The sequence below is a fragment of the Podarcis melisellensis genome (genome assembly GCF_964234715.1).
Source record: "Podarcis melisellensis genome assembly, chromosome: 12".
NCBI classification, from domain to species: Eukaryota; Metazoa; Chordata; class Lepidosauria; order Squamata; family Lacertidae; genus Podarcis; species Podarcis melisellensis.
This window is the reverse complement of record NC_138544.1, coordinates 25,950,148-25,974,083: the sequence shown is the minus strand read 5'-3', so window position 1 is coordinate 25,974,083 and position 23,936 is coordinate 25,950,148. Positions and strand designations below refer to the sequence as shown.

General features: G+C 47.3%; 1 long non-coding RNA gene across 1 annotated transcript in view; it reads right to left on the bottom strand.

The window, feature by feature from the left end:
• Nucleotides 1-23,397, bottom strand: part of LOC309353902 — a 124,502-nt gene extending 101,105 nt beyond the window's left edge. Inside the window, exon 1 of the long non-coding RNA XR_014162131.1 lies at nucleotides 23,212-23,397. This is a non-coding gene — a long non-coding RNA (uncharacterized lncRNA). The remainder of the gene's footprint in view (nucleotides 1-23,211) is intronic.
• Between the last annotated feature and the right edge of the window lie 539 nt (nucleotides 23,398-23,936).

The following is a 23,936-nucleotide window of genomic DNA, read 5'->3' as shown; positions in this document are numbered from 1 at the left end:
ACACGCACACATGCTTTTCAACCCTTTCAACGCTTTCTACCAACAGAATATTTCAGTGTCTGTAAGATGTTTAAATAGCTGAAGGCAAGTCACTCAATGCTATCCGAAGCCTCGGGCAATAACATGAGGTGAAAGCATAGCATAAAAACGCAGGACAGTGCTCCCTTTTTGTGCCTATCAAGCACTGCCGCAGCATTCAAGTCTGATTTAAATTCTTAACAAAAGAAAGTTCAGTGTAGACATTCATCTCAGATAGCAGGGGGGAAAGGAAAAGAAAAGAAAATAGGTATAAAGAATCCCAGGAGAGTAACTGTCAGAGTCAATAACGCCAAGAAGACAAAAACGTGTTGTGGCAAATTTATGCACTCCTGGTTTCCTGGTTTCCTGTGGAAGGTGTTTTTATTATTTTTTATTTTAAGGAGATTAGATTTAGATTTACTGTGTTGTAAAAGCCAAAGGCCATAGCAACAGGAGTATACAGGGGCAACGACAGAGAAACAAGGCTAAACTAGCAAAACAAATCTGTGAGTATTAAATACATTGCGTGTTGAGACCCAGAGACCTCTCCCCTAAATAAAAACACATTTGACTCAAATTTTAGTTTGGTTTTCGGCAGAATTTAGGCCACAACTTTATTGATTACAGAAAGTGAGTGGTTGCATAGACTCTGGTTTGACTAGCTCCCTGCACCCTTGCAGGTAGTGCTGGCCCAGAGCTCTATCATAGGCCAGCCAAGGGTGAACACCTGAGGTAGGTAGAAAGCCCAGGTTCAGGCTATGTCCACTCCCCAGATGCTCCCCTGGACTCAGGCATGGGCACAACCCCCTCTCGGGGGTTGACCAAACCAAGTTGAGTCCCTGGATTCCTTTAACGGAATACCCTTCACATAGGGATGGTGACACCGTTCCCCCATCCCTATCACCTGAACCAGTGCCTATCCGCCACACGAGCACCCGCGCTCACCGCCAACCACTCACACCTGTATCTAATCCCTTAACCCTGTTGACACTGAGGTCAGCCACAAATCATTCCCAATCACAGACAGATGAACCCCATCAAGCCTGTAAAGGGATGCATCATGGAAGGTAATGCCTGGGTGTTGGATTACCGTCCCGCCCAAAGCCATAACCTTCTTGGCCACTATGCTCTGGACGCGCTTCCTGGCCCTCTCGGTGGCAGCTGGGCATCGGCTACCTCACCACACACATCACTGCAACAGCTGCAACCAAAAAAAATTGAGACCAGGAAGAGCTGGCTTCAACTCCTCTAAGTCCTCCTGCATCATGCCACCTGGACTCCTAGGGCGACCCCTAGGACTAGCTAGAATGGGGATCCTGGAAGGCTGAAACTGAGAGAGCAAAGCACCCAAAGGGTCATAAACCTTGCTCCCCTCGCTCACATCCGAAGGACCGTGAGCCTCAAAAACAGTGGATGACATGGAGGGGCCAGACTGCCCCGCAAACTGCTGAGCCAGGGTCTCAAGGTCAGTGTTAAACCTAGCAATTGCAGCAGGGCCTGAACTGATATTAGCCACAATTGCACCCAAACGATCCAGAGTGTGCTGGGGAGGCCGTCGCTGAACGCAGGGATTGTGACGGACCCCTAATCACCCTCTTAGAAGGGAGAGCAGGCCTGGCATTCCTTTTAACAGGCATCTCTTTCTGATCCCTTCCTCACTGGGTGGGGGGATATTGAATCAAGGCTCTTGCTATAAGTTGGGCACCCCCAACACTTAAAATGGCGCTCCCCGCCAAAACAAGATGGCGCTCCACCAAAATAAGTGGGGCTGAACATCTCACAAAGCAAAAGGGAACCCAAAACGGCGACCGGGCAGAGAGGCGGGGGGGGGGGGAGATTCCAGCCCTTAATAACAAACTCCAAATAGCCTTTTTTTACATAAACTGAAAACAACAAATGTCTTTTGGGGGAGGGAACTCTCGTAACTGGAAACTGTTAAAGGCAGCAGCCCAAGGAGGCAAGTATTGCAAAATCCCTTAAGCTGCGCTATGGCTATAAAGCCCCAAAGCCGCAGCTGCCAGTCAAATTCCAAGAATGAAGCCGGTGCAATTGTGCCCTGTGGGTGGAAATTAAAAGGAGGAGCAGCAAGCTCCCTACCCAGGAGCGCTCAAGGGGCTGAAAGCCCCCCAAAAGAAGAGAAGGGAAGGGGAAGGGATCAAGTTAAAATAAAGGGGGGAATGGAAATAATTAAATTAAATGAGAAATAAAATAAATGGAATAACGGAAAGATATCACCAAATACGATCGTCGAAAGCAAGTCTCCCAGCTGCATAGAGGACATGCTGTTGGCTGTTCCGATGCACAAGCCAAAAGAGGAAGCTCTGGGTCATGTGCATAGGTATTTATAGGTCCCACGATCCATTGAGACAGCACCCCATTGGCCAGATTAAACCCAGCAACGAGGGACCTACCAGTCGGGTGTTGTGGCTATCCATTAAACCCACCCACAACAAGAAGGTCAGTCTCCAGGTCCAACCGCAACACGTGACCTCTTTTTAGGGAGGACACAGCCTTCCCCAACCTGGTGCCAGAAATTTTAGACTATAAACCACTATCCTTGACAATTGGACAAGTTGTGGGAAGGCTGGCGGGAGATGAACTCTGTCAGGGTGGGGAACACTTCAGTACAGCTTAAAAATAATATGTTAGAAAGATATGTGCTTTTTCCATCTTTCAACTGCACCAACCTTAGTTGCATATCTTTCCCACCTTTTTCTCCATGGAGGTCAAGGTGGCATACATGGTCCCCCCCCTCCTCATTTAGTCCTCACAACACACCTGTGAGGGAGGTTAGGTTGAGAGGCATTGCCTGGCCCAAGGTCACCCAGCGAGCTTCATGGCTAAATGGGGATTTGAACCTTAGTTTCTCACATCCTAGTCTGACACTCTAACTACTAAGCCACACTTCATCAGGTACATGTAATCCATCTGATGCATACCCTCCAACCGTCCTTATTCTTCTGGGACATCCCTGGAATTTCAGAAGCCACCTTGGCTTCTGATTTGACCCTGGAACATCCCAGGAACGAGCTGGCGCTCACAGTGGTGCTGATGGTGTCAAATATGGGTATAATCCTTTCAAGGTAAAATCGAATCCTTCATCAAGTGCAACAGGGAGATCATATGTAGCTAAATCTTGTTCTATCCAGTAAAGATTTCTGGTTGCTTCCAGTCCACCTGCTTATTGAGCAGCCACTCCGATTTGTTCGAATAAAGGTGTCCTGCAAGAGCCAGTTCTGAAGTCTGTTCCTCCTATGAAACCAGATGTTGGTGCTAATATATGAGGCCTAATGGAAGCTGGGTCCAATTAGGATGCTAGGGAACTGCAAGTATTTATTATTAGTTATTGAATTTGTATACCAGCCTTTATCAAAGGATCTCAGGGTGTGGTGTGCATTTGGGGGAGAGGGCCCAGCAGTAATTGACAAGAAGCCCCAAAGGTGGAGAGATGAAGTCTCAAAATTATGCCTGGATGATGATGATGAATATGCCAAATGTATTCCAGTGACTTACCATCTTAAAGGCAACACAAGTTCAGTGTTTAGGTATATTGGAAAGAGTGGGACTTGCCGCTGATGACAATATGCTGAAATGTGATTAGTATACTAGGTTGTAAGTACGTAAATGGCTGCTAAGGGAGTTGCCAGTGACATAGAAGATGAAGTCTGGGGGACACTCATTCTGGAAGATGATGATGATGATGATATGCTGATCATCTGACTGGGTTGCCCCAACCACTCTGGGTGGCTTCCAACAAATTAAAACACAGTAAGACATCAAACATTAAAAAACTTCCCAGTACAGGGCTGCTATAATACTATAATGGATCTTTTGTTAAAGCCAGAAAAGCATTAACAGTGCACCTTTTTCATTTTAAAGGCAACATTTCCAGAATGTTAAACAGTCATTTGGCAAGAGTTTATTTTCCCCGTCTATCATTTTTTTTCTGCCTTCCAAAATCTCTTTGTGCTTTCTTTCTGCTCAGCGCTCTGTTCCAGAATTATTTCTATTGGGCTGCTGTATTCCTTCCAGGCCCCTTTCCCAATTTGGCCATCAAATGAAAAGGATATATCAGGTAATGGAGGCCTTGGCCTGGTGTGCTTTTATTAAACTTCTTTTTTTATATGGCAGAGTAAATATTGAAGTGAACTGTGTGTTTCAGCCTTTGAAACGAAGCGTTTTTAAAACCCTAAGCTTTGTAAGGCTGACCTACATCGGGTCGGAGAGAGTGTACTGAGAACAACTGCTTGGAGAACCATTCCTGAGTCAAACTAAAACAATGCTATTTGAAAATATTGTTACCTGTTGGTTATGTGCTGGCTTGCTGCTTTGGCATGCTTTCTTCAACCCGATGCTCTTCAGATGTTGCTGGACTAAAATGCCCATAAGCCCAGGCCAGCATAACCAACAGTCAGGGATGATGGGCGTTTCAGTCCAACAATTGGAATGCACCAGGTTGGTAAAGGCCACGGTTCAAATCCCCAGTAAACCATGAAGTCCACTGAGTGACCTTGGGCCAGTTATTATGGCCTTGGTTCCATTAATCTGGTGTACTAGTGGAAGACAGCACTTTTGCTTGTTTGCTGAAGACCTCTCCGCCCCATCCTATTTAAATCACTCCATCTACTTGGTGGACTCCTGCTAGTCCCCTCCTGTTTTCTTTCTCTCCCTCTGGACCAGGCATCCCCAAATTCAGCCCTCCAGATGTTTTGGGACTACAATTCCCATCATCCTTGACCACAGGTCCTGTTAGCTAGGGATGATGAGAGTGTCAGAATCTCCACTCGGCCAAACTGATAAAGCCTCATTTTTGGAATAGCCTCCCGATGATTAATTGACGACCTGATCCTTTGATAAGGCCTCAGGCGCGTCGTCCCAGCAGAGCATCAAAACAGCATGCGGAAGGATGCGGAAGTATGAGCTTCATTGCTATGCTTTATTTTCTAGCTACGCAGAGAGCAAAGAAATATACATCCTCTCTCTGTGAGAGCAGAGAGCAACAGAAACAAAGGAGCAAAGGAAACAGGAAACCACTAACGTCACATCCCGCCTCCCTTTCCCGTGAGACTGCAAGGTCTCTGGAATGTAAACAGAGTCCTGTGACTCCACTAACAAAATATCTGGAGGGCTGAGTTTGGGGATGCCTGCTCTGGACTAACTCCCACCTCCATGTAGTTAGGATGAGGGCCACATAAAATTGGGCTGTGCCTTGCAGGCAGCCCCAGAGCGATTGGCTCACCACCCCTGCAGTACACAACGAGAGTTTCACCACCAGCAACATTTATTCATAGGCATTCCCAGGTCCTTTGTTGGGTCGATCTAAACATATATGTAAGGATGAACAGATACAAGGAAAAGATACAAGGAAAGAGTAAGGATGCTATAAACAGAGAAATCATGTATGGATGCTCAAGATCTTTCTATGGGTTAGAGTTGTCGGAACTGGCCCGAGCTGGAGTGTCTCCCCTCAGCCTTGCTGCTGTGGAGATCCATCAACCTCTGCTCCAACGTGCACCTGTGACTCAAGCTTGCAGGCCTGAGAACACATTACTCAGCAGTGTAAACTGTGCAACAGAAGAGGCTTGAGGCTGTAGATACAATACTAAGGCTACACATTTATTATACATAAATCATGTGCTAGTCCCGTGGGTTAACCGTGAGGCGAGGTCCGAGTCCAGTCCGAGGTTGAAGGTGCAGTATGGAGGCAGTCCATCAAATCTGAAGCTGGGTGCAAGGCAGGGAGTCAGCTGAGGTCAGGAGCTCCGGCAAGAAAGCAGGACAGGGTTCAGGCAGGAACTGGCTACCAACAATGTTGCTCCTGCAACTTGGGACTGGGGCTGGCTGGCTTTTATCTGCCCCCTGGCTTAGGGCGGCCCCGATCCACAGGTGACTCGCTTCTCCTGGCCTGGAGGCAAGCACTCCTCCTGCGGGAACTTAGTTCCCTCCACCTCTCTGCCCTGAGCCTCTGCAGCTTAGGAGAGGCTGGAGGGTTGCCCAGAGGCAACCTCAGCTTTCCCTGATGGGGCTGTGAGTGGAGCACCTGCAGGCAATGGGTTCTCCATCACCTCAGGCGCCAGAGCAGACTCAGCTGGTGCCTGCACCTGAGGATCCAGCACAGGTGAGGACCCTTCAGGCTCAGGCCCCAGCCCCGGTTCAGCTGGTTCTGCAGGCAGGGACTCCTGTGCAGACTGGGATTCCTCAGGTTCAGCCTCTGAGTCTGAATCCCAGGCCATCACAAATCAGGACAAAGAAAACATGGCATCTCTCCTTGCCCTCTTCTCCGAGAGAGACTGAAAACAAAAGCAACACAGAGCGGAAGTTTCGCTCACGCCAGCAATCTGTGCTGGAATGTAAACAGACATGTGACATGTAACAATCCCATATCTGCAGCAAAGGGTGGAATGGAATTCCCAACAATAATATGGGGAACTTTAACATCGATCCCATGCCTGACCTTTCCTATTCCTTTCCTTTCAGAGCGATGATGAATAAGAACTGATGAGACAGTGTGTTTAACTTCCTGTTTTAAGCAAATGTGTTATAGCTGATAGCTTCACAATGAAGAGTATAACATACCATACTGTGAGTGAATTTCCCTTTTGTCTGCTCTATAATTTGGCTAAGACAGTACTTATCTAAGAAATTATACAGTATCAGATATAAGCAGCCAGTGCTTTTACAAAACTGGATATTATTGAGACCTGTTGTGTCAATGCGTTAAATTATTTCCAGCTGAAATACTTGGAAAGCTATCATTTAACACATTGTTGAGATTTAGGCTTCTTGATGCTTAAAACATTGCCCACTGAAACATTTCACGAAGGTATAATTTAAAATACCACTTGTTTCAACTCATTGTAGGAGAAAGGCTGTAGGAGGCTTCACTTTAACGGGGTCTTTAATAAAATACAAATGTCACCACACTAAGAAATTACAGTTGAAGCAATATTGCTTTTCTACAGTGGATTGTGGATGGTTTCTGTGTGTTTAACCCAATAACACCACTGTATATTCTGCTTCCCCTCCCCTCCTACCATATACCCATGTTGCAAATTGCAAATAATGTAGCTGGTGAGGGAAGACCAGGAATTCACAAAACAATCCATTAAATTACCTGTAGGCTTTTGCTTAGAAGCCTGTGATTCAGCAGAAGAATGATCTGTGCTGGTTATTTTAAATTGTTTAAAAATAAAGGATAAAAAATGATTTTATCAATCAATCAATCTTTATTACGGTCCAGAGACCCAACAAATCGTTACAAAGCAATGCACAATTCAGACAGCCTACTTCCAGGTTAAACAAACATTTTGTTCAGACTTAAAGATAGGGATCATTTGTTCTTGCAACCACCGATAAAAACTTTGCCACTGCTAATGTTCTAGCGTTTGTCTGGTCTTCCAGTAGGAACCTGACATAGTGAGCCTCTGATTTTCCCGGGAAAGGTACCAGCAAGGGTAATATCAGTTCAGCCCTAGCTTGCTCATATTTCGCACAGTGCAGCAAAATATGTTTTATAGAATCAATGTCTTGAGCACACGAGCAAAGTCTGTCCTGGTTTTAATATTTGCAACGTTTTAGGGCAATTATGCTCTATTGGTCCCACAATAATTTGGCCCTTTTATCGCATCAGCAAGTTGAAGGAAGCCAGAGTGACTTTTACAAGACACTTCCAGACTTTTCACTGTTTTCAGGTGGGATTCAATCATATCCTGACAAATGCAGGTTGTGCAATGATAGTTGATTGGAAGGTCTTGTGCGACAAGCCTGCTTCCTCCAAAGAGTGGGCTTTATAAGAGAAGCATAAGGAGAATGTGCTGGAAAGTGTGGTGTGGCACTTGTTTTGATGCAACGTCATCTAACTACTCTGCAAGCAAATCAGAATGAATGCTCATTAATGCTCATTTGCAGACAGCAAAGAAAAATACATCCTCTCTCTATGAAAGCAGAGAGCAACTGAACAACAAAGGAACAGGAAAACCAGTAATGTCACATCCATCTCTTGTCTCCCGTGAGACTTCCAACAGTATGGAATGTGTCTGGAATGTAAACAGAGTCCTGTGACTCTAAGCAGCTGCTCAGTGGCAAACAGAAAACAAATCACGATGAATGCTCAATAAAGAGGTCATCTGAAAGCGCGCCGGATCTCAGGTAAAAACAATCAATGTGCCAAAACATGGACTGTTGGGTGGGAAATTTAGCATCTAAATGAAGTAAACAAAGGAGAGGCTTGGGGCCTTTTCAAGCAGTACCAAACTGTGCTGTTGTTTGGATCTTGCGAAGTAATGAGCAATGCACTCCTGAAGATTTCTGCTCCAGATGAGGGTGTAGCAATCTTGACAGCAGTGGAAGGGAAGTCAGTCCTCACCAGCCCCTGACGCTTTGGTTCTACATCCCAGGTCTCATCCTGGTAGCAAAGCTGAGACTGATAAGACTTTCCCTTACCTCGGCAGCAAGTTCAGATAAGGCTTTTCTATCTTGTATGAAATTGCCATCGATTTTCTTCTAAGAACTTTATAGTAGAGGAGAGCATAGGGATGGTCAGTGAGGAAAGCAAGAGGGAGGCAGACAAACAGCCTTTAACCACCTAAAAAGACACCACACCTCCAAATCAAGTGAGAGAATAGTGTTATATGTGTTGATAACCTGAATGGTATTCTACAGTTATGACAGGAGCTCTAAGCATTACATCAAATGGACACTTTAGCAAAACAGAAACAAAATTTGGGTGTGGGTGTGTGGCGCTGTGGGTTAAACCACAGAGCCTAGGACTTGCCGATCAGAAGGTTGGCAGTTCGAATCCCCGTGATGGAGTGAGCTCCCCTTGCTCGGTCCCTGTTCCTGCCAACCGAGCAGTTCGAAAGCACATCAAAGTCCAAGTAGATGAATAGGTACTGCTCTGGTGGGAAGGTAAACAGCGTTTCCGTGCGCTGCTCTGGTTCGCCAGAAGCGACTTAGTCATGCTGGCCACATGACCCGGAAGCTGTACGCCAGCTCCCTTGGCCAATAAAGCAAGATGAGCACCGCAACCCCAGAGTCGGCCACGACTGGACCTAATGGTCAGGGGTCCCTTTACCTTTACCTATGGAAATGAAAGTTATGAATGAGTGAATCTGTCAGTTTCTCTCAGTTTCTAATTTTTCCAATCTTAAATTCAGTTCTCCACCTTTCCACATCAGTTTGTGATTTCTTTTTTCAAAAAATCCCCATGAAAATTCTTCAGCCAGTGCCGCTAATTCAGCAGTTTGTTTTCACCCCCACTGCCGCAGGTGCGCTCCATTTTCTCTGGAGACAAATGAGTGTCAACAACAATCCAAGTGCAAATTTATCCCATTATTCACATTTTCATATGTGACTTTGCCCAAGATACACATTTTTGCAAAGCCACATCCCCCGATATAATGCATTTTCCCCATGTTGTTTTCTCTGATATATGCATTTATATGTGCAAATTTGTACACGTTACTTGGCTGGAGACCTGCATTGCAAAATTCAGAGACATGCAGATTTTGAAGGACACTGTGCTTTGGTTCTCCTGTTGTTTTAGAAAGCTGTTTTGTTTAGATAAATGGAACAAAAATTTCTCCCCCGTCTCAGCAACAGTTTAGGAGAAACATCTTCTGGAATCTCAGGAATAAATGAGCGAATGCATGTCGCTCTTAGCAGAGGAAATGGCCTGTGTGGAAACACTCTCGGTAAGTGAAAATCTATTGCTCTGTAGCAAGTTAAATTTTTAATGATCACTTCAGTCGGAGAAGCTCCTACTGCATATCTTCTAGAGTGAGTTGTTCTGGTTTGTGGGTGGGAAATGGCAACCGAATAGCAGATGCTGTTGAGTTCTTTGTTTCAGCAGTTGATGTTGTACATGGAAAAGTCATCCTTTATGCATGAGGGAGCCAGAGAGGCAGAGAGCATTTAAGAACAGCAGTGTAGGAAACAAGACAGATGTTTAGCAATAGGAGAAACAGCGAGACAATCTGTTGGGTGGCGTGGCGATGGGCACATTGCACATCAAGTGGAAGCAGAGAGGGTATTAGTAAAATTTACAAAGGGGGTCCAAGGATTTTAGAACATGATAATGGTACACTCCTTGAAATGATGCCTGAGTCATGGGAAATCTTCTGGAGTAGAACTTTTGAAATGTTACTTATTTTCTTACGGTGTAGTCGTATGTCATAAAGACTCTTTGAGGTAATTGAGCTGGGGTTTGCCACGTCATGAGAATCATATAAACTAATTCTTGAAGCAAGAGAAGCAGAATGCACGGGGGAGGGGGAAAACAACACTCCCATTAGCATACAGTGGTACCTTTGGTTACAAACTTAATTCGTTCTGGAGGTCCGTTCTTAACCTGAAACTGTTCTTAACCTGAAGCACCACTTTAGCTAATGGGGCCTCCCGCTGCCACACGATTTCTGTTCTCATCCTGAGGTAAAGTTCTTAACCTGAGGTACTACTTCCGAGTTAGCAGAGTCTGTAACCCAAAGTGTTTGTAACCTGAGGTGTTTGTAACCCAAGGTACCACTCTACTTTCCTGTCTGTCCTGGATGCGTATTGATCCTCTGGCTGTAGCTAGGCACCAGGTTCAATGCATCTTTCCGTTTAATGTGCACAAATAACATCTGCCAGAGGGGTCTGGTAATTATCGCAGCAGGTATAGATACAGAGTCTATCATTTTTGTCCCATACTGAGGTCGAGCTAAAAATCTTTCCTTTTGAAGCTTTTAGTTGAATTGGAGGAAATAGTTAAATCGCTTCTAAACACCTGATAATGTTCTCTCTCTCTCTCTCTCTCTCTCTCTCACACACACACACACACACTTTAATGAGCAAATTTAATGCAATCACACATTTATCAACATGTGTAGCAATACTCAAAGTGTGTAAAAATGTCAATTTGGGGCAAGCTTTCTATGAATACAAAATATCCATGCAACCAACTATGTGTTGAACTCTTGGTTCTGCTTTTAGAACCAGATCGCAACATTTCCTTCTCTTTGTGTCTCAGTGTTGTTTGAACAAGTAATGAGATGCTTTTATCCAGTAACCAGCAAAATGCTCTTGATTTTTTTTTTGCAAAATTTAATTCCTCACCACCCCATGCCATTAATTAAACAATTTCTTTTGATCACTGTTTTCCCCTGAAATGTTAAGTTCTTGGAAAGTTCCCTTAAATTTGAACCCGTTTGTGAATCTAGCCATCATAACAGAAATGATGCCCATGCTAACTTTGATCAGTTTTATTTGTGCACATGCCATCTGTGCATTAGAAGATAATGATATTCCTTTCTCATGACTAATGAAATGTAAGCTTCTAACAAGCTGTGGTCAAGGTTTATCTTATCCCCATAAACCGATCATTTACATTTGTCCATTGATGTGAAGTTAACAGAGTCAGAAACAAATTGTGTTTTGCAAACTGACTGCAGTCCACATGAAAGTGCTTTGTCAATTGAATTTAAAAAATAAATATTTTTTTGGGGGGTGCTTATATGCCTCCTTAGAGATAGTGAAGCTTTATGGTTTATGTGATAAACCACATATTTTCCCCCATACTGAAAAGAATAAGTAATATTAATTTCTTTAAAAACCTGTGAATTTTCTTGGTGCTTGATTCTCCTGCCCAGTCTTGGTGAAGAATTCTAGATCTGATGTAGAAGAAGAAGAAGAAGAAGAAGAGTTTGGATTTGATATCCCGCCTTTCACTCCCTTTAAGGAGTCTCAAAGCGGCTAACATTCTCCTTTCCCTTCCTCCCCCACAACAAACACTCTGTGAGGTGAGTGGGGCTGAGAGACTTCAGAGAAGTGTGACTGGCCCAAGGTCACCCAGCAGCTGCATGTGGAGGAGCAAACCTGGTTCCCCAGATTACGAGACTACTGCTCTTAACCACTACACCACACTGACTCTCCTTTGTAGAACGTTTGTAGAACGTGCAATGAAGCTGTAAGAGAGTGGCATATCTTTCCTGTTCGTCATGTTGAAATCTCTGTAGATTTTCATCTAATGAAGCTTGATTTTGGAAGATTTGGGACATAAAAAAAAGAAAGTACCTCTTCACGCAGTGCATAGTTAAACTACAGAACTTGCTCCCCGAGAAGGCAGTGATGGCCACCAACTTAGATGGCTTTAAAAGAGGATTTGACATCGGCCTGATCCATTAGGCTCTTTTGGTGTTCTTAGGGTGGTTTTTGAGAAAGCCTACATTCCAAAGGAAGAAAAAGACCATCAACATGATGAAAATACTATTATAGATCAGATCATGCTCTTCAGACATTTGCAAAAGGGTACGCCTAATGAGTACTTTGTCAGACTCGTGCTTCTCTTCTCACAACCAGGTGGATGATTTAAATGGCATGTTGGAGAACAAGTTTCTTTGAGAAGGAGACTGTCTGCAAATACAAGTGGCTGCATTTCAGACTTGGGTAGCGGTCTTGATTTTTAAAAACAAGAACAGAATTTGTGGCAGCATAGAGGAAATATATATATCTATATAAAAGATAAAGGGACCATTAGGTCCAGTTGTGGCCGACTCTGGGGTTGCGGTGCTCATCTTGCTTTATTGGCCAAGGGAACCGGCGTACAGCTTCTGGGTCATGTGGCCAGCATGACTAAGCTGCTTCTGGCAAACCATAGCAGCTCACAGAAACACCATTTACCTTCCCACCAGAGCGGTACCTATTTATCTACTTGCACTTTGACATGCTTTCGAACTGCTAGGTGGGCAGGAGCAGGGACCAAGCAATGGGAGCTCACCCCATCGTGGGGATTTGAACCGCCAACCTTCTGATTGGCAAGACCTAAGCTCAGTGGTTTAGACCACAGCGCCGCGCGCATCCCTTTTATATCTCTATCTCTATCTCTATCTCTATCTCTATCTCTATCTCTATCTCTATCTCTATCTCTATCTCTATCTCTATCTCTATCTCTATCTCTATCTAATCATCTATATCTATATCATCTATAGAGATATAGAGATATAACTTATACTTTATAGACAAATGTTACCTGTAGGTCAAAGCAACCATAAATGGTTGCCAAAATAGTTTTATTTTTGTCCTTTAAATTCTTTAAGTTTTTGAATTGTGCCTGGTTTTTTTTGAAAGATTTGACCATATTTTACTATATAGTTGGAAAAATACAGAGGAGTATTGGCTAGTTTGTGGTGGTTTTTTTTTTGACTGTCTGGAAATAAGTGTAAGACATGTATTGTATGGTGGTATATTTATCCTCTCTAACATAACAGGCTAGCAGCCTGGGGTGGGGGGTTGTTCTCCAGGAGCCAACCTTGCTCATTGCAGACTAGATGGATATAATGCACTCTGCAGGGAGCTGATGCTGAAGATGGTTTAGAAACTTCCATCGGTCCAAACCATGACTGCCAGAATTCTCAGAGGAGCAATCACACTGTGATTACTCTGATACTTTATTATCCACATTGATTGCTGTCAGGGTTTCTGGGAGAGAGGAGGAGATGACAGAGGAGACGGAGAGCGAGTGGGAGGAGGGGCAGAAGGATGAGGAAGAAGATGACGGAATTCTGAGGGAATCCACGAGTCTGAGCAGCGAGTCAGAGGATTCTCAAAAGGGGGTTACCTTAATCAAGCAAAGGGGAGGAGAAGGGAGAAGCGGAGAGGAGCCCAGTGGAAGACAGAGGAAGCAAGAGACGTCTCAGCCGGAACGGAGTAAAGGGGGTGGAGTCGTCAGCCTCTCGGAGGGAGCAGGATTAGGAGAGAACAGAGAGAGGGGGTTGGAGCAGGGTGTTCAGCCGGAAAGGGTGGAGAGCAGAGCAGGGGGTGGTGTAGCGGTCGAAAGAAAGGTCAGCAGCAACGTACGCGCGCCAAGTTCAAACGTAGAGGCGCGCGGAAGTGGAGAGAGCTCAGGGGAGGAGCCCGGCCCTAAAGCCAGAAAGAGGGGGGAAGAGGCGGCAGAGGATTCAGCCTCAGGCGAGTCACGGAGAGAGGGAACCCAGGGGGGCAGGAAGACCCTGCGGAAAAGAAAGGAGAGGAAGAGGTGGTCTAGAGCCAGGCTATTAAGTTGGTGCGGAAGAGGGGAGGAGTCAGAGGGGACTTCAGCGGTCTAACGTGGCAGACGTACGGCCACAATGCTGAACTGTATGAGAAGCAGAAATCTTCAATAAACTTTTCCTGTAAATAAGCTGCAACGGAGTGAGGTCTCTTGTGAGCTGGGACCAGACCTGGGTGGCCGTGACAGTAAGTCCCCTCTCTCAAAGCAAAAATTTTTTTTTGCGAAGCTCACGAACGGGAGCAGCCATGAGCGCTGAGGAGCAGCTGGTTGCATTGCGGAATCAGGTTACCGCTCTCACATCGGCAGTCATTGCTTCGCAGAAGAAGAATGACGACTTGGAGAAGACGTGCCAGGATTTGCAGGCAAGGTGGGAGCGCGCGGACAAGGCGGGGGCCCCAGGATCCAGAGCGGAGGGCATTGCGCTTGGACGGAGGGGGGGTGCCCTAGTTCCGCATTTTAATGGCAACTTGCAAGACTATCCCAATTTCAGAGCGGACGTTGTATATGCACTGCACTTACTCCGTCACGATTTTAAAGATGAGGAGGAGAGAGTGGGGTTCATTGTTTCGCACCTGCATGGGGAGGCCAGGGCTTGGCTACGCAATTTGTGGCGCGAAGATGGACCGGCCCGTCGCGATTCAACTGCGTTCATCAAAGCGATGGATTCTTGTTTTCAATCCTCTGTGGATGTGGACATTGCGCGCCGTCAAATGCACGGGCTGAGGCAGGGGAAAGCGACTGTGCGCCAATACCACTCTAAATTTTTTGCATTGCTCACCGCCTTAGATTGGCCAAAGGACAGTAAACCGGTCAGAGATCTTTTTTGGGAGGGATTGAGCCCCCCCATCAAGGATGAAATCGCTAGGGGGGACAGACCCCAGACCCTAGAAGACGTGGTGCAACGGGCTTTAGCTCTTGGAATTCGACGTGAGGGGCGTCCGTGGCATGAGGAGGACGGGCCCCAAGCGCGTGCGCAAGCAAGGACTCTCCCTTTTGTGCACAGGGACTTCAGCCGTGCGCACCCCTCGCCAATGGGGAAGGACAGAGAGGAGCCAATGGAGATTGGTGGTGCTAGGGCTCAGAAGCCATCCCAGAGCCCTGTCCCTGGTGCAGCCAAAGCGAAGCCTCCTAGAGGAACCAGGAAGTGTTACATCTGTGACAGTGCGCACCATATGGCGAAAGAGTGCCCCCAGAGGCTCCAGAAGCACACTGCAGCGCTGGCAACTGTAACAGCAGAGGTGCAACCAGGGGAGCAGCTTCAGGGAAACGACAGTGCCTGGCTGGAAGCAGAGCTACTGGGGCTCAGCCAGGCGGATCTGTAGACAAGCCCCCAGCATCACTGCAGAGCGTGGACCCTTTGCCTCCCAAACCGGCAGTTCTGCTCACAGCAACACTCCAGTTGCCTGATGGGAGACTCCTCGAGGTTCCAATAACGATCGATTCGGGAAGCAACGCCGACTTCATGGGACTGCAGTTCGTTAAGCAGCACAACATGGCGCTCCTGCCTGCAACGACGCCTCTGAACGTGGTCACGGTGGACGGCAGGAAGTTGCTGGGGGGGCAAGTGGTGCAGCAAACCCCTCCCATGATGATGCAGATTGGCAACCATCGAGAGCTTATTAGTTTCAATGTCACCCACTTATCGGACACACCCATCGTGTTAGGCATGAGTTGGCTGGAGAGGCACAGTCCCGCGGTTGCGTGGTACCAGAGGCAGATCAACTTTTGTTCATCGTATTGTGCTCAGCATTGCTTTCAGACCGATCAGGGAGGAGAAGCTGAGCAGCCATTGCATCTGGGTATGGTGCAAACAGTGCCTCACAAGTACCAGGAATTCTTGGAGGTTTTCTGTGAGAAGGAAGCTGACAAGTTGCCGCCTCATAGACCTTACGACTGCGCGATTGATTTAGTGCCAGGGGCGCAATTGCCTGCTGCCAAGCTGTACTCCATGTCGGAGGACGAAATGCAAGAGCTTCGGGAGTTCATAGACCATAACCTCAAGCGCGGTTTCATCCAGGAATCTAAAGCAGCGGGAAGCAGCCCTGTTTTCTTTGTGAAGAAGAAGGACACGCCCCAAAAAAGGCTTATAGTGGATTACAGGTTCATCAACAGCTTGACTAAGCCCAAAGCTTTCCCCATGCCCAAGATTGACGACCTTTTAGCGACCGTCAGGAGGGGCAAGATTTTCACCAAGCTGGACCTACGTGGAGCTTACAATCTCATCCGCATCCGGAAAGGAGATGAGTGGAAGACCGCCATGTTCACCCCTCTGGGCACATACGAATACAGAGTCATGCCTTTCGGCCTCCAAAATGGCAGCCACGTTTTTCAAGCATTTATGCACCACGTGCTAGCAGGTCTCCTCTACAAAAAGTGTGTCTGCTTTCTCGACGATATCCTGATTTTCTCGGAATCGCCGGAGGATCACGATAAGGACGTGAGGGAGGTCCTGCAGAGGCTGAAGGAACACAGGTTGTACGCCAAGTTGGAAAAGTGCCAGTTTGATGTCAGAGAGGTTGATTTCCTTGGCTACAAGTTGTCCGACGAGGGACTGGCCATGGACAGGGCTAAGGTTCAAGCGCTGTTGGACTGGAAAAGCCCTCGAAATCGGAAAGAGGTCCAGAGGTTCATCGGCTTTGCCAATTTTTACCGCAAGTTTATTAAAGGTTTTGCGAACGCGACGGCGGCGATCACTGACACCCTCAGTTCCAAGAAGAAGAAGTTCGTCTGGACCGAACAAGCGGAGCGGTCCTTCCGGACGCTTAAGGGTCTTTTCGCCTCCGAAGAGCAGCTGCTCCACGTGAATCCCGGCAGACCCATGCGGGTAGAGACCGATGCGTCAGATAGAGCGGTTGGGGCCGTTCTTTTGCAAGAGGATTCACAAGGCAACTGGCGACCGGGTGCGTTCTACTCCCGGAAGCTCAGCAAGACGGAGCGCAATTATACCATATGGGACAGGGAGTTGTTGGCCATTCATGCAGCTTTCAAAGCGTGGCGACACTTCTTAATAGGAGCCAAGCACACGGTGCAGGTCCGCACGGATCACAAGAACTTAGAGTATTGGCGGACGGCTAAGTTGCAGACCCAGCGACACATGCGCTGGGCGGAGTTCTTTGCGGATTTCGACTTCAAAATAGAATACATCCCAGGAGACTCCAATGTTATTGCAGACGCGCTGTCCCGAAAGCCGCAATACTTGGAGGAAGCAGCTCCAATCGCAGCAAAGCACATTTTCGCACCGCAGGCGTGGACGTGCGCTACCATCGCAGTCGACCTGGACGCGGTGCGACGCGCGTTGCAAAGGGATCAGTTTGCACAGTCTAAGATGGAGGAGCTACGCGGAGGGTCGCGACGCAACGATGAGTTTCAATTACAAGATGGACTTTTGACTCGTAAGGGTGCCCTTTACGTGCCCACCGACGATCTTCGAGCCAAGGTTCTGCAACAGTTGCATGACGCCCCTAGTGCAGGCCATTTCGGCAAAGAAAAGACGATGGAGTTGGTGGCTAGAGACTTTTGGTGGCCCCAGATGAGAGGAGAGGTGGCGGACTACGTCGCCAGGTGTGATATCTGCCAGAGGTCCAAACCAGTGCACCAGAAGCAGGCGGGATTGCTAGAACCGCTGGAGACACCGCAGCAACCATGGGAGAGGGTAGCGTTGGACTTTGTTACGGACCTGCCCAGCTCCAGAGGTAAGACGGCGGTGTTAGTGGTGGTGGACTTGTTCACCAAGATGGCGCACTTCATCCCTTGTGCCAAGGTGGCGACGGCAGAACAGACCGCAAAGCTCTTCATCGATCACGTCTTCAGAGTGCATGGACTTCCGCAGTCCGTCTTGTCCGACAGGGGGCGCCAGTTTGTTTCCACTTTCTGGCGAAAGCTTCTGGGCATCTTGCACGTCAAAATCAACCTGACATCGGCGAGGCATCCACAAACCAACGGTCAAGCGGAGAGGGTCAACGCGATCATGCAGCAGTACCTGCGGTGCTACGCCAACCAGCGACCTGCGGCGTGGGTGGACTATCTGCCGATGGCTGAATTCGCCTACAACAACACGAAACACGCTTCCACCGGGGTGACGCCTTTCTTCGCGAACAATGGCCGTCATCCCAGAACCTTCCCGAGATTTGCGGCACCAGGAGGGGGGGGGCCTCAAGATGCCGACCAGTTTGCAGCGGAGTTGCAAGAGGTGCACGAGGAGCTGCGGAGACATTTGGAGCTGGCAAAACAGGCGTATAAGGTGCAGGCCGATAAGCACAGGAGGGCGGGAGAGGACATCCAGGTTGGGGACTGGGTGTGGTTAGCAGCCCACGCGATGCCGGCCAGGTCATTGGCCAAGAAGAAGTTAGGACACAGGCAGCTAGGGCCATATCAAGTTGAGGCTAAGATCAATCCGGTGGCTTTTCGTCTAGCCCTTCCGGAAGGTTCCAGGGTGCACCCGGTCTTTCATAGGTCGGTGCTCACTCCCTACAAAACCCCACACAGGTTTCAAGAGTCAGGAGCACCCCCAGAGCCACGTAGGAGGGCGCCTGAGAGGGGGGAATCGCCAAGACCAGAACCTCTTAACGAGGTCACAGAGATACTGGACTCGAGATGGGGGGAGGAGGGAGTTGAATATTTTCTCGCCAGGGAGGGCACACCAGCCGCTGCTAATAGTTGGGTGCCAGGCTACGAGTTAGACGAACCCCTTTTGAAAGAAGAGTTCCATGCACTTTTCCCACATAGACCCATGCCAGCTGAGTACTTTGATGACTGGCTTTTCACACCCACATTGTCAGATAGCACGTTCAGGGGTTTCTCTTCCCCCGAGGAAAGAACACCAGAATCAAGCCCGCCCAGGGGATCGTGCTCGGGGGTGGACACGGAAACCCCTTATTGGTGGGAGGAGCAGCCAGAGGAGGAATGGCGTAAGAGGTGGCTGATAGGTCCTTGGCGGGCAGCACCGGAGGAAGTAGCGATGGAAGCAGAGACTGAGAAGCATTTGGGGGAAGAACCCGACTTCGAATACACTTACACAGAACTGCCAGCAGAGAACATTGACGTAGACGACCTGTATCCTGAGCCTACCCCCGAAGAGCCGCAGTTTCCACAACCGGTCCCCGGCGAGCGGGAGGGGGGAAGGGGGGGCTTCGAGGGGGGGATGGATGTCAGGGTTTCTGGGAGAGAGGAGGAGATGACAGAGGAGACGGAGAGCGAGTGGGAGGAGGGGCAGAAGGATGAGGAAGAAGATGACGGAATTCTGAGGGAATCCACGAGTCTGAGCAGCGAGTCAGAGGATTCTCAAAAGGGGGTTACCTTAATCAAGCAAAGGGGAGGAGAAGGGAGAAGCGGAGAGGAGCCCAGTGGAAGACAGAGGAAGCAAGAGACGTCTCAGCCGGAACGGAGTAAAGGGGGTGGAGTCGTCAGCCTCTCGGAGGGAGCAGGATTAGGAGAGAACAGAGAGAGGGGGTTGGAGCAGGGTGTTCAGCCGGAAAGGGTGGAGAGCAGAGCAGGGGGTGGTGTAGCGGTCGAAAGAAAGGTCAGCAGCAACGTACGCGCGCCAAGTTCAAACGTAGAGGCGCGCGGAAGTGGAGAGAGCTCAGGGGAGGAGCCCGGCCCTAAAGCCAGAAAGAGGGGGGAAGAGGCGGCAGAGGATTCAGCCTCAGGCGAGTCACGGAGAGAGGGAACCCAGGGGGGCAGGAAGACCCTGCGGAAAAGAAAGGAGAGGAAGAGGTGGTCTAGAGCCAGGCTATTAAGTTGGTGCGGAAGAGGGGAGGAGTCAGAGGGGACTTCAGCGGTCTAACGTGGCAGACGTACGGCCACAATGCTGAACTGTATGAGAAGCAGAAATCTTCAATAAACTTTTCCTGTAAATAAGCTGCAACGGAGTGAGGTCTCTTGTGAGCTGGGACCAGACCTGGGTGGCCGTGACAATTGCCAATTTGTCTCTGAATTCAATCCGAGGTACTGGCTTTGACCTGCACAGTGCAATGCTTTACATGTCTATACCAGTGTAGGGCCTGATTAGTTCAATGGAACCAGCAAACAATGTAGAGAATTGCAGCCTCAAAGATCTAAGCAGCCTGAGTGTATCAATAATTGCATTCCCACAAAGACACCTAGTGTTAGCTGTGTGACATCGGCAGGTAGTCGCAGCAGAGAGGGCCTTTTCAGTTGAGGCATTCTGAATTTGTGACAGCCTTTCAAGGGAAGCCTGTCCTGGTTCGACTACTATTTATTTTCCAATGGGCAGCAAAAGATGGTTTTATTTCCGCAGCTGTTTTTCTTCTTCAGCTGAGATTTGATTGCTGCTGCTCTTGTGATCTTTGCAGTAAATAGTTTCATTATTTGATTGACATTATTTGCTTTGTTTTTGCTGTTAGCTGCCATTAGCATTTCATAGAACGAAAGGCACAATAAGCACAAATATAAGAGAATTCTGTTTGTTAAAAGCATCTAGGACTCAAAAAATACGTAGGCTGTACATAATGAGCTTGGAGATGGGCGTCTGAAATTGCCTGAGATTTATGGACAACACCAGCCTAGTAGGCACTGTTAAGACAGACAGGGACGGTCAAGTTATACAGGGTGAGCAGATGGCCTTGTAAACTGAATTAACAGAATTGGAATCAAACCTGGTAGCACAGTGTGTAATACAACTGATACATTTAGCCATTTTTAAAAATTTGTGCTAATCCAGGTATTACAACAGTGTTCTTTGCTTTCTTTTTCTTCTTGTAATGGATTGAGCAGCTGTCTTCTGGGGGTTGCCTATACCTAGGTAAAGGTAAAGGGACCCCTGACCATTAGGTCCAGTCGTGGTCAGCTCTGGGCTTTATTGGCCGAGGGAGCCGGCGTACAGCTTCCGGATCATGTGGCCAGCATGACTAAGCCGCTTCTGGCGAACCAGAGCAGCGCACGGAAACACTGTTTACCTTCCCGCTGGAGTGGTACCTATTTATCTACTTGCACTTTGAGGTGCTTTCGAACTGTTAGGTTGGCAGGAGCAGGGACCGAGCAACGGGAGCTCACCCCGTCGCGGGGATTCGAACTGCTGACCTTCTGATCGGCAAGTGCTAGGCTCTGTGGTTTAACCCGCAGTGCCACCCACGTCCCTTGCCTATACTTAGCCATATTTAAATATGAAATGCTTTAGTGATATTAGTAAGGACACTTTTTCTGGAGGGGTCTTTGCCTCCTGTGAAAAGCTGCTTCCAGATTTGGTTGCTGATGATGGAGTTAAGATTACCGTAATTCAAGCTGTTACGAAGCCGAGAACTAGAAGGATTGCACTGCAAGGCTGGCTAACTTTTCTTGGCACCCGAGGTCTGAATTCATTCTTGGGCAACTCTCTGGGAGCCACATGCCAGCAGTGGGTGTAGCCACACTCTCACATGCAAATGTAAATGTTCACAGGCTTGCACACACACATGCAGGCACACAAACCTCCTGCTCAGCTGATTTGTGCAGATCAGCAAAGGAGGGGACTTATCTCCCACCCCGCTCGTTAAATGATTGATCTGATGACTGGAGAGCAGGGATGTTGGAGAATGCGGAAGAAATGGAAAAGGGATGGGAATTGCAGCAGTTCACATGTTTGCCTGTGGTCAGAAATGGAAATCAGTCGAGCGACCATGACTTGCAATTCATTCACATCATTGTTGGGGGTTTCTAAGTCTGTAAAGGACACATAACGGCTTTTTAAAACATTGTTTTGCTGTTCCCTTCCCAATGAAATGGTTGTAACTTAGCATTAAATAGCTGACAGTGAGATGAATAGCATGGTGTGTGTGTTGTTGTTTTTGTTTGTTAGTATGTTATGCATTTTTTATGTTTTTATATATTGTAAAACCACCCCGTGATCCTTCAGTATAGAAATTTAATAAAGAAAAATGAAAAAATGAAATAAAATAGTATTTGGCAGAAAATGAACTGCAGTGGAACAGAAACAGCACTGATGAATTCAGGCCAGAATGGAAATTGCTACTTTCTTACACCCTTTTGAGAGAGGGGGCAATTCATTTCTCCATTAGTATTCTGCTCACCTCAGGACTGGCTTTTACTTAATTACTTACCTACCTACCTACTTACTTACTTACTTACTTTTGGAGAGGTCACCAAAATTGGATGGGTCTTAGGAAGATGGGGAGGGGGAAAAATGCTTGGGAGAGCAAATCAGGTCCCTGAACTTGAGGTTTTTCATCGTTGGATGGATAAATTAGCAGCAGAGACATCACATTTATGTTTCAAATAGGAAACTAGGGGATAGGCCAGCACCTTAAATGTTTTTTATGGGAGTGGAAGCCTTGGGAGATGATAGCTAAAGGAAGCCGTGGATAAAAGAATGAATAACAACACATTTAATTTGGAGAACATTTGTGCTCTCTGCTTTTAAAACACCCTTTCTAGAAATTCCTACTGTTGGAAGAGGTTTAATGAAAGCTATGTGCTTGAGTCAGGAAGTTCAGAGTGACTAGAAGGATGGTTTGCCACACTGCCATTTGGTTACAGGATAATGGCACTGTGTGTCCCATGGTAAATATTGCTGTTTGTTGGTTGATGAAGGTCTGATTCACACATGCCTTTGTGTCAACAGATCACTCAAACTGCCTCTGTGATGGAAGAGTATGTTGGGGATTATGTCAGTCTGAAAGCTCTGGCCTGCTTCATACCTGAAAGTCATCATCTCATTCTGCAGCTCTGTGTGAATTCATCCTTTGCGTGAATTCAAGAGAGCAGCCTCAGCTGGTGACTGAGAGGATGATGCCACCAGGGGAGAGCCATATAATTGCACTAGTTAGAGTTTTGTACAATTGACTCACATCACATTTCAAAGCTGGAAATCTGTGTGCCTGTGGAACTTGTTCTGTTCTTAACCTTTTGGTTCTGCTGCTACAGTTCCCAAATATTTGCAGGCCTCGATGTCAGTTCCTGTAATGGCAACTTCCCTCCTGAAGTTCTTTTGAAAAGTGGGAGTTACCATCTTTGGGACTTCAGATTTGTGTAGCCTTTTCCTCTCCCAAAGATACCCTGCAAGGCAGCGGAGGAAATGCCACATAGAACATAGAATTGTAGAATTGGAAGGGACCAGGAGGATCATCTAGGCTCGAACCCTTGACCCTGAGATTAAGATTAAATTGGTGTTGGCTGGAGATCACCAGAAGGTAAATGATCAACTATTTTAACAGGACTTACCATTGTTGTTGTTTAGTCATTTAGTCGTGTCCGACTCTTCGTGACCCCATGGACCAGAGCACGCCAGGCACTCCTGTCTTCCACTGCCTCCCTCAGTTTGGTCAAACTCATGTTTGTAGCTTCGAGAACACTGTCCAACCATCTCGTCCTCTGTCGTCCCCTTCTCCTTGTGCCCTCCATCTTTCCCAGCAGGGTCTTTTCCAGGGAGTCTTCTCTTCTCCTGAGGTGGCCAAAGTATTGGAGCCTCAGCTTACCATATATTGCCCCTATTACTACAGCATTCTCATTAGCTCTGCTCAGTAGGTTTGGCAATAGTTGCCACAATGGCCACATATTGGGCAACGTTCAGACTGGGACACGGCTTCCATCTTTTCCAGGGCAGGTCTGAAAGGTGGAGAGTATTTAATTGAATATTTTTTCCTTCCTTGTCATTTTTTCCAGTTTCAGGATGTGTTACACATAAAGCTGTTTGCTTCGGATGGGTACATTTGCATTATCAGCAGAGGGAAGATAGAGAACGGCACAATTTTAGTTGATTGCTAACGAAAGAGCCCTTCAACACAGTGCTGTAATTTCAATCCCTTCTTCACTTGCTGGCTTCTTCAACAAAGTCTACGAACCAATTTACGCAACAGCATTCAGCTGTGCTGCACTGTGGAGCAGCCAGAGGCTGCAGCAACTTCCTGCTTCCTTTGTCTGAAGCATCTGTTATGATAAAATA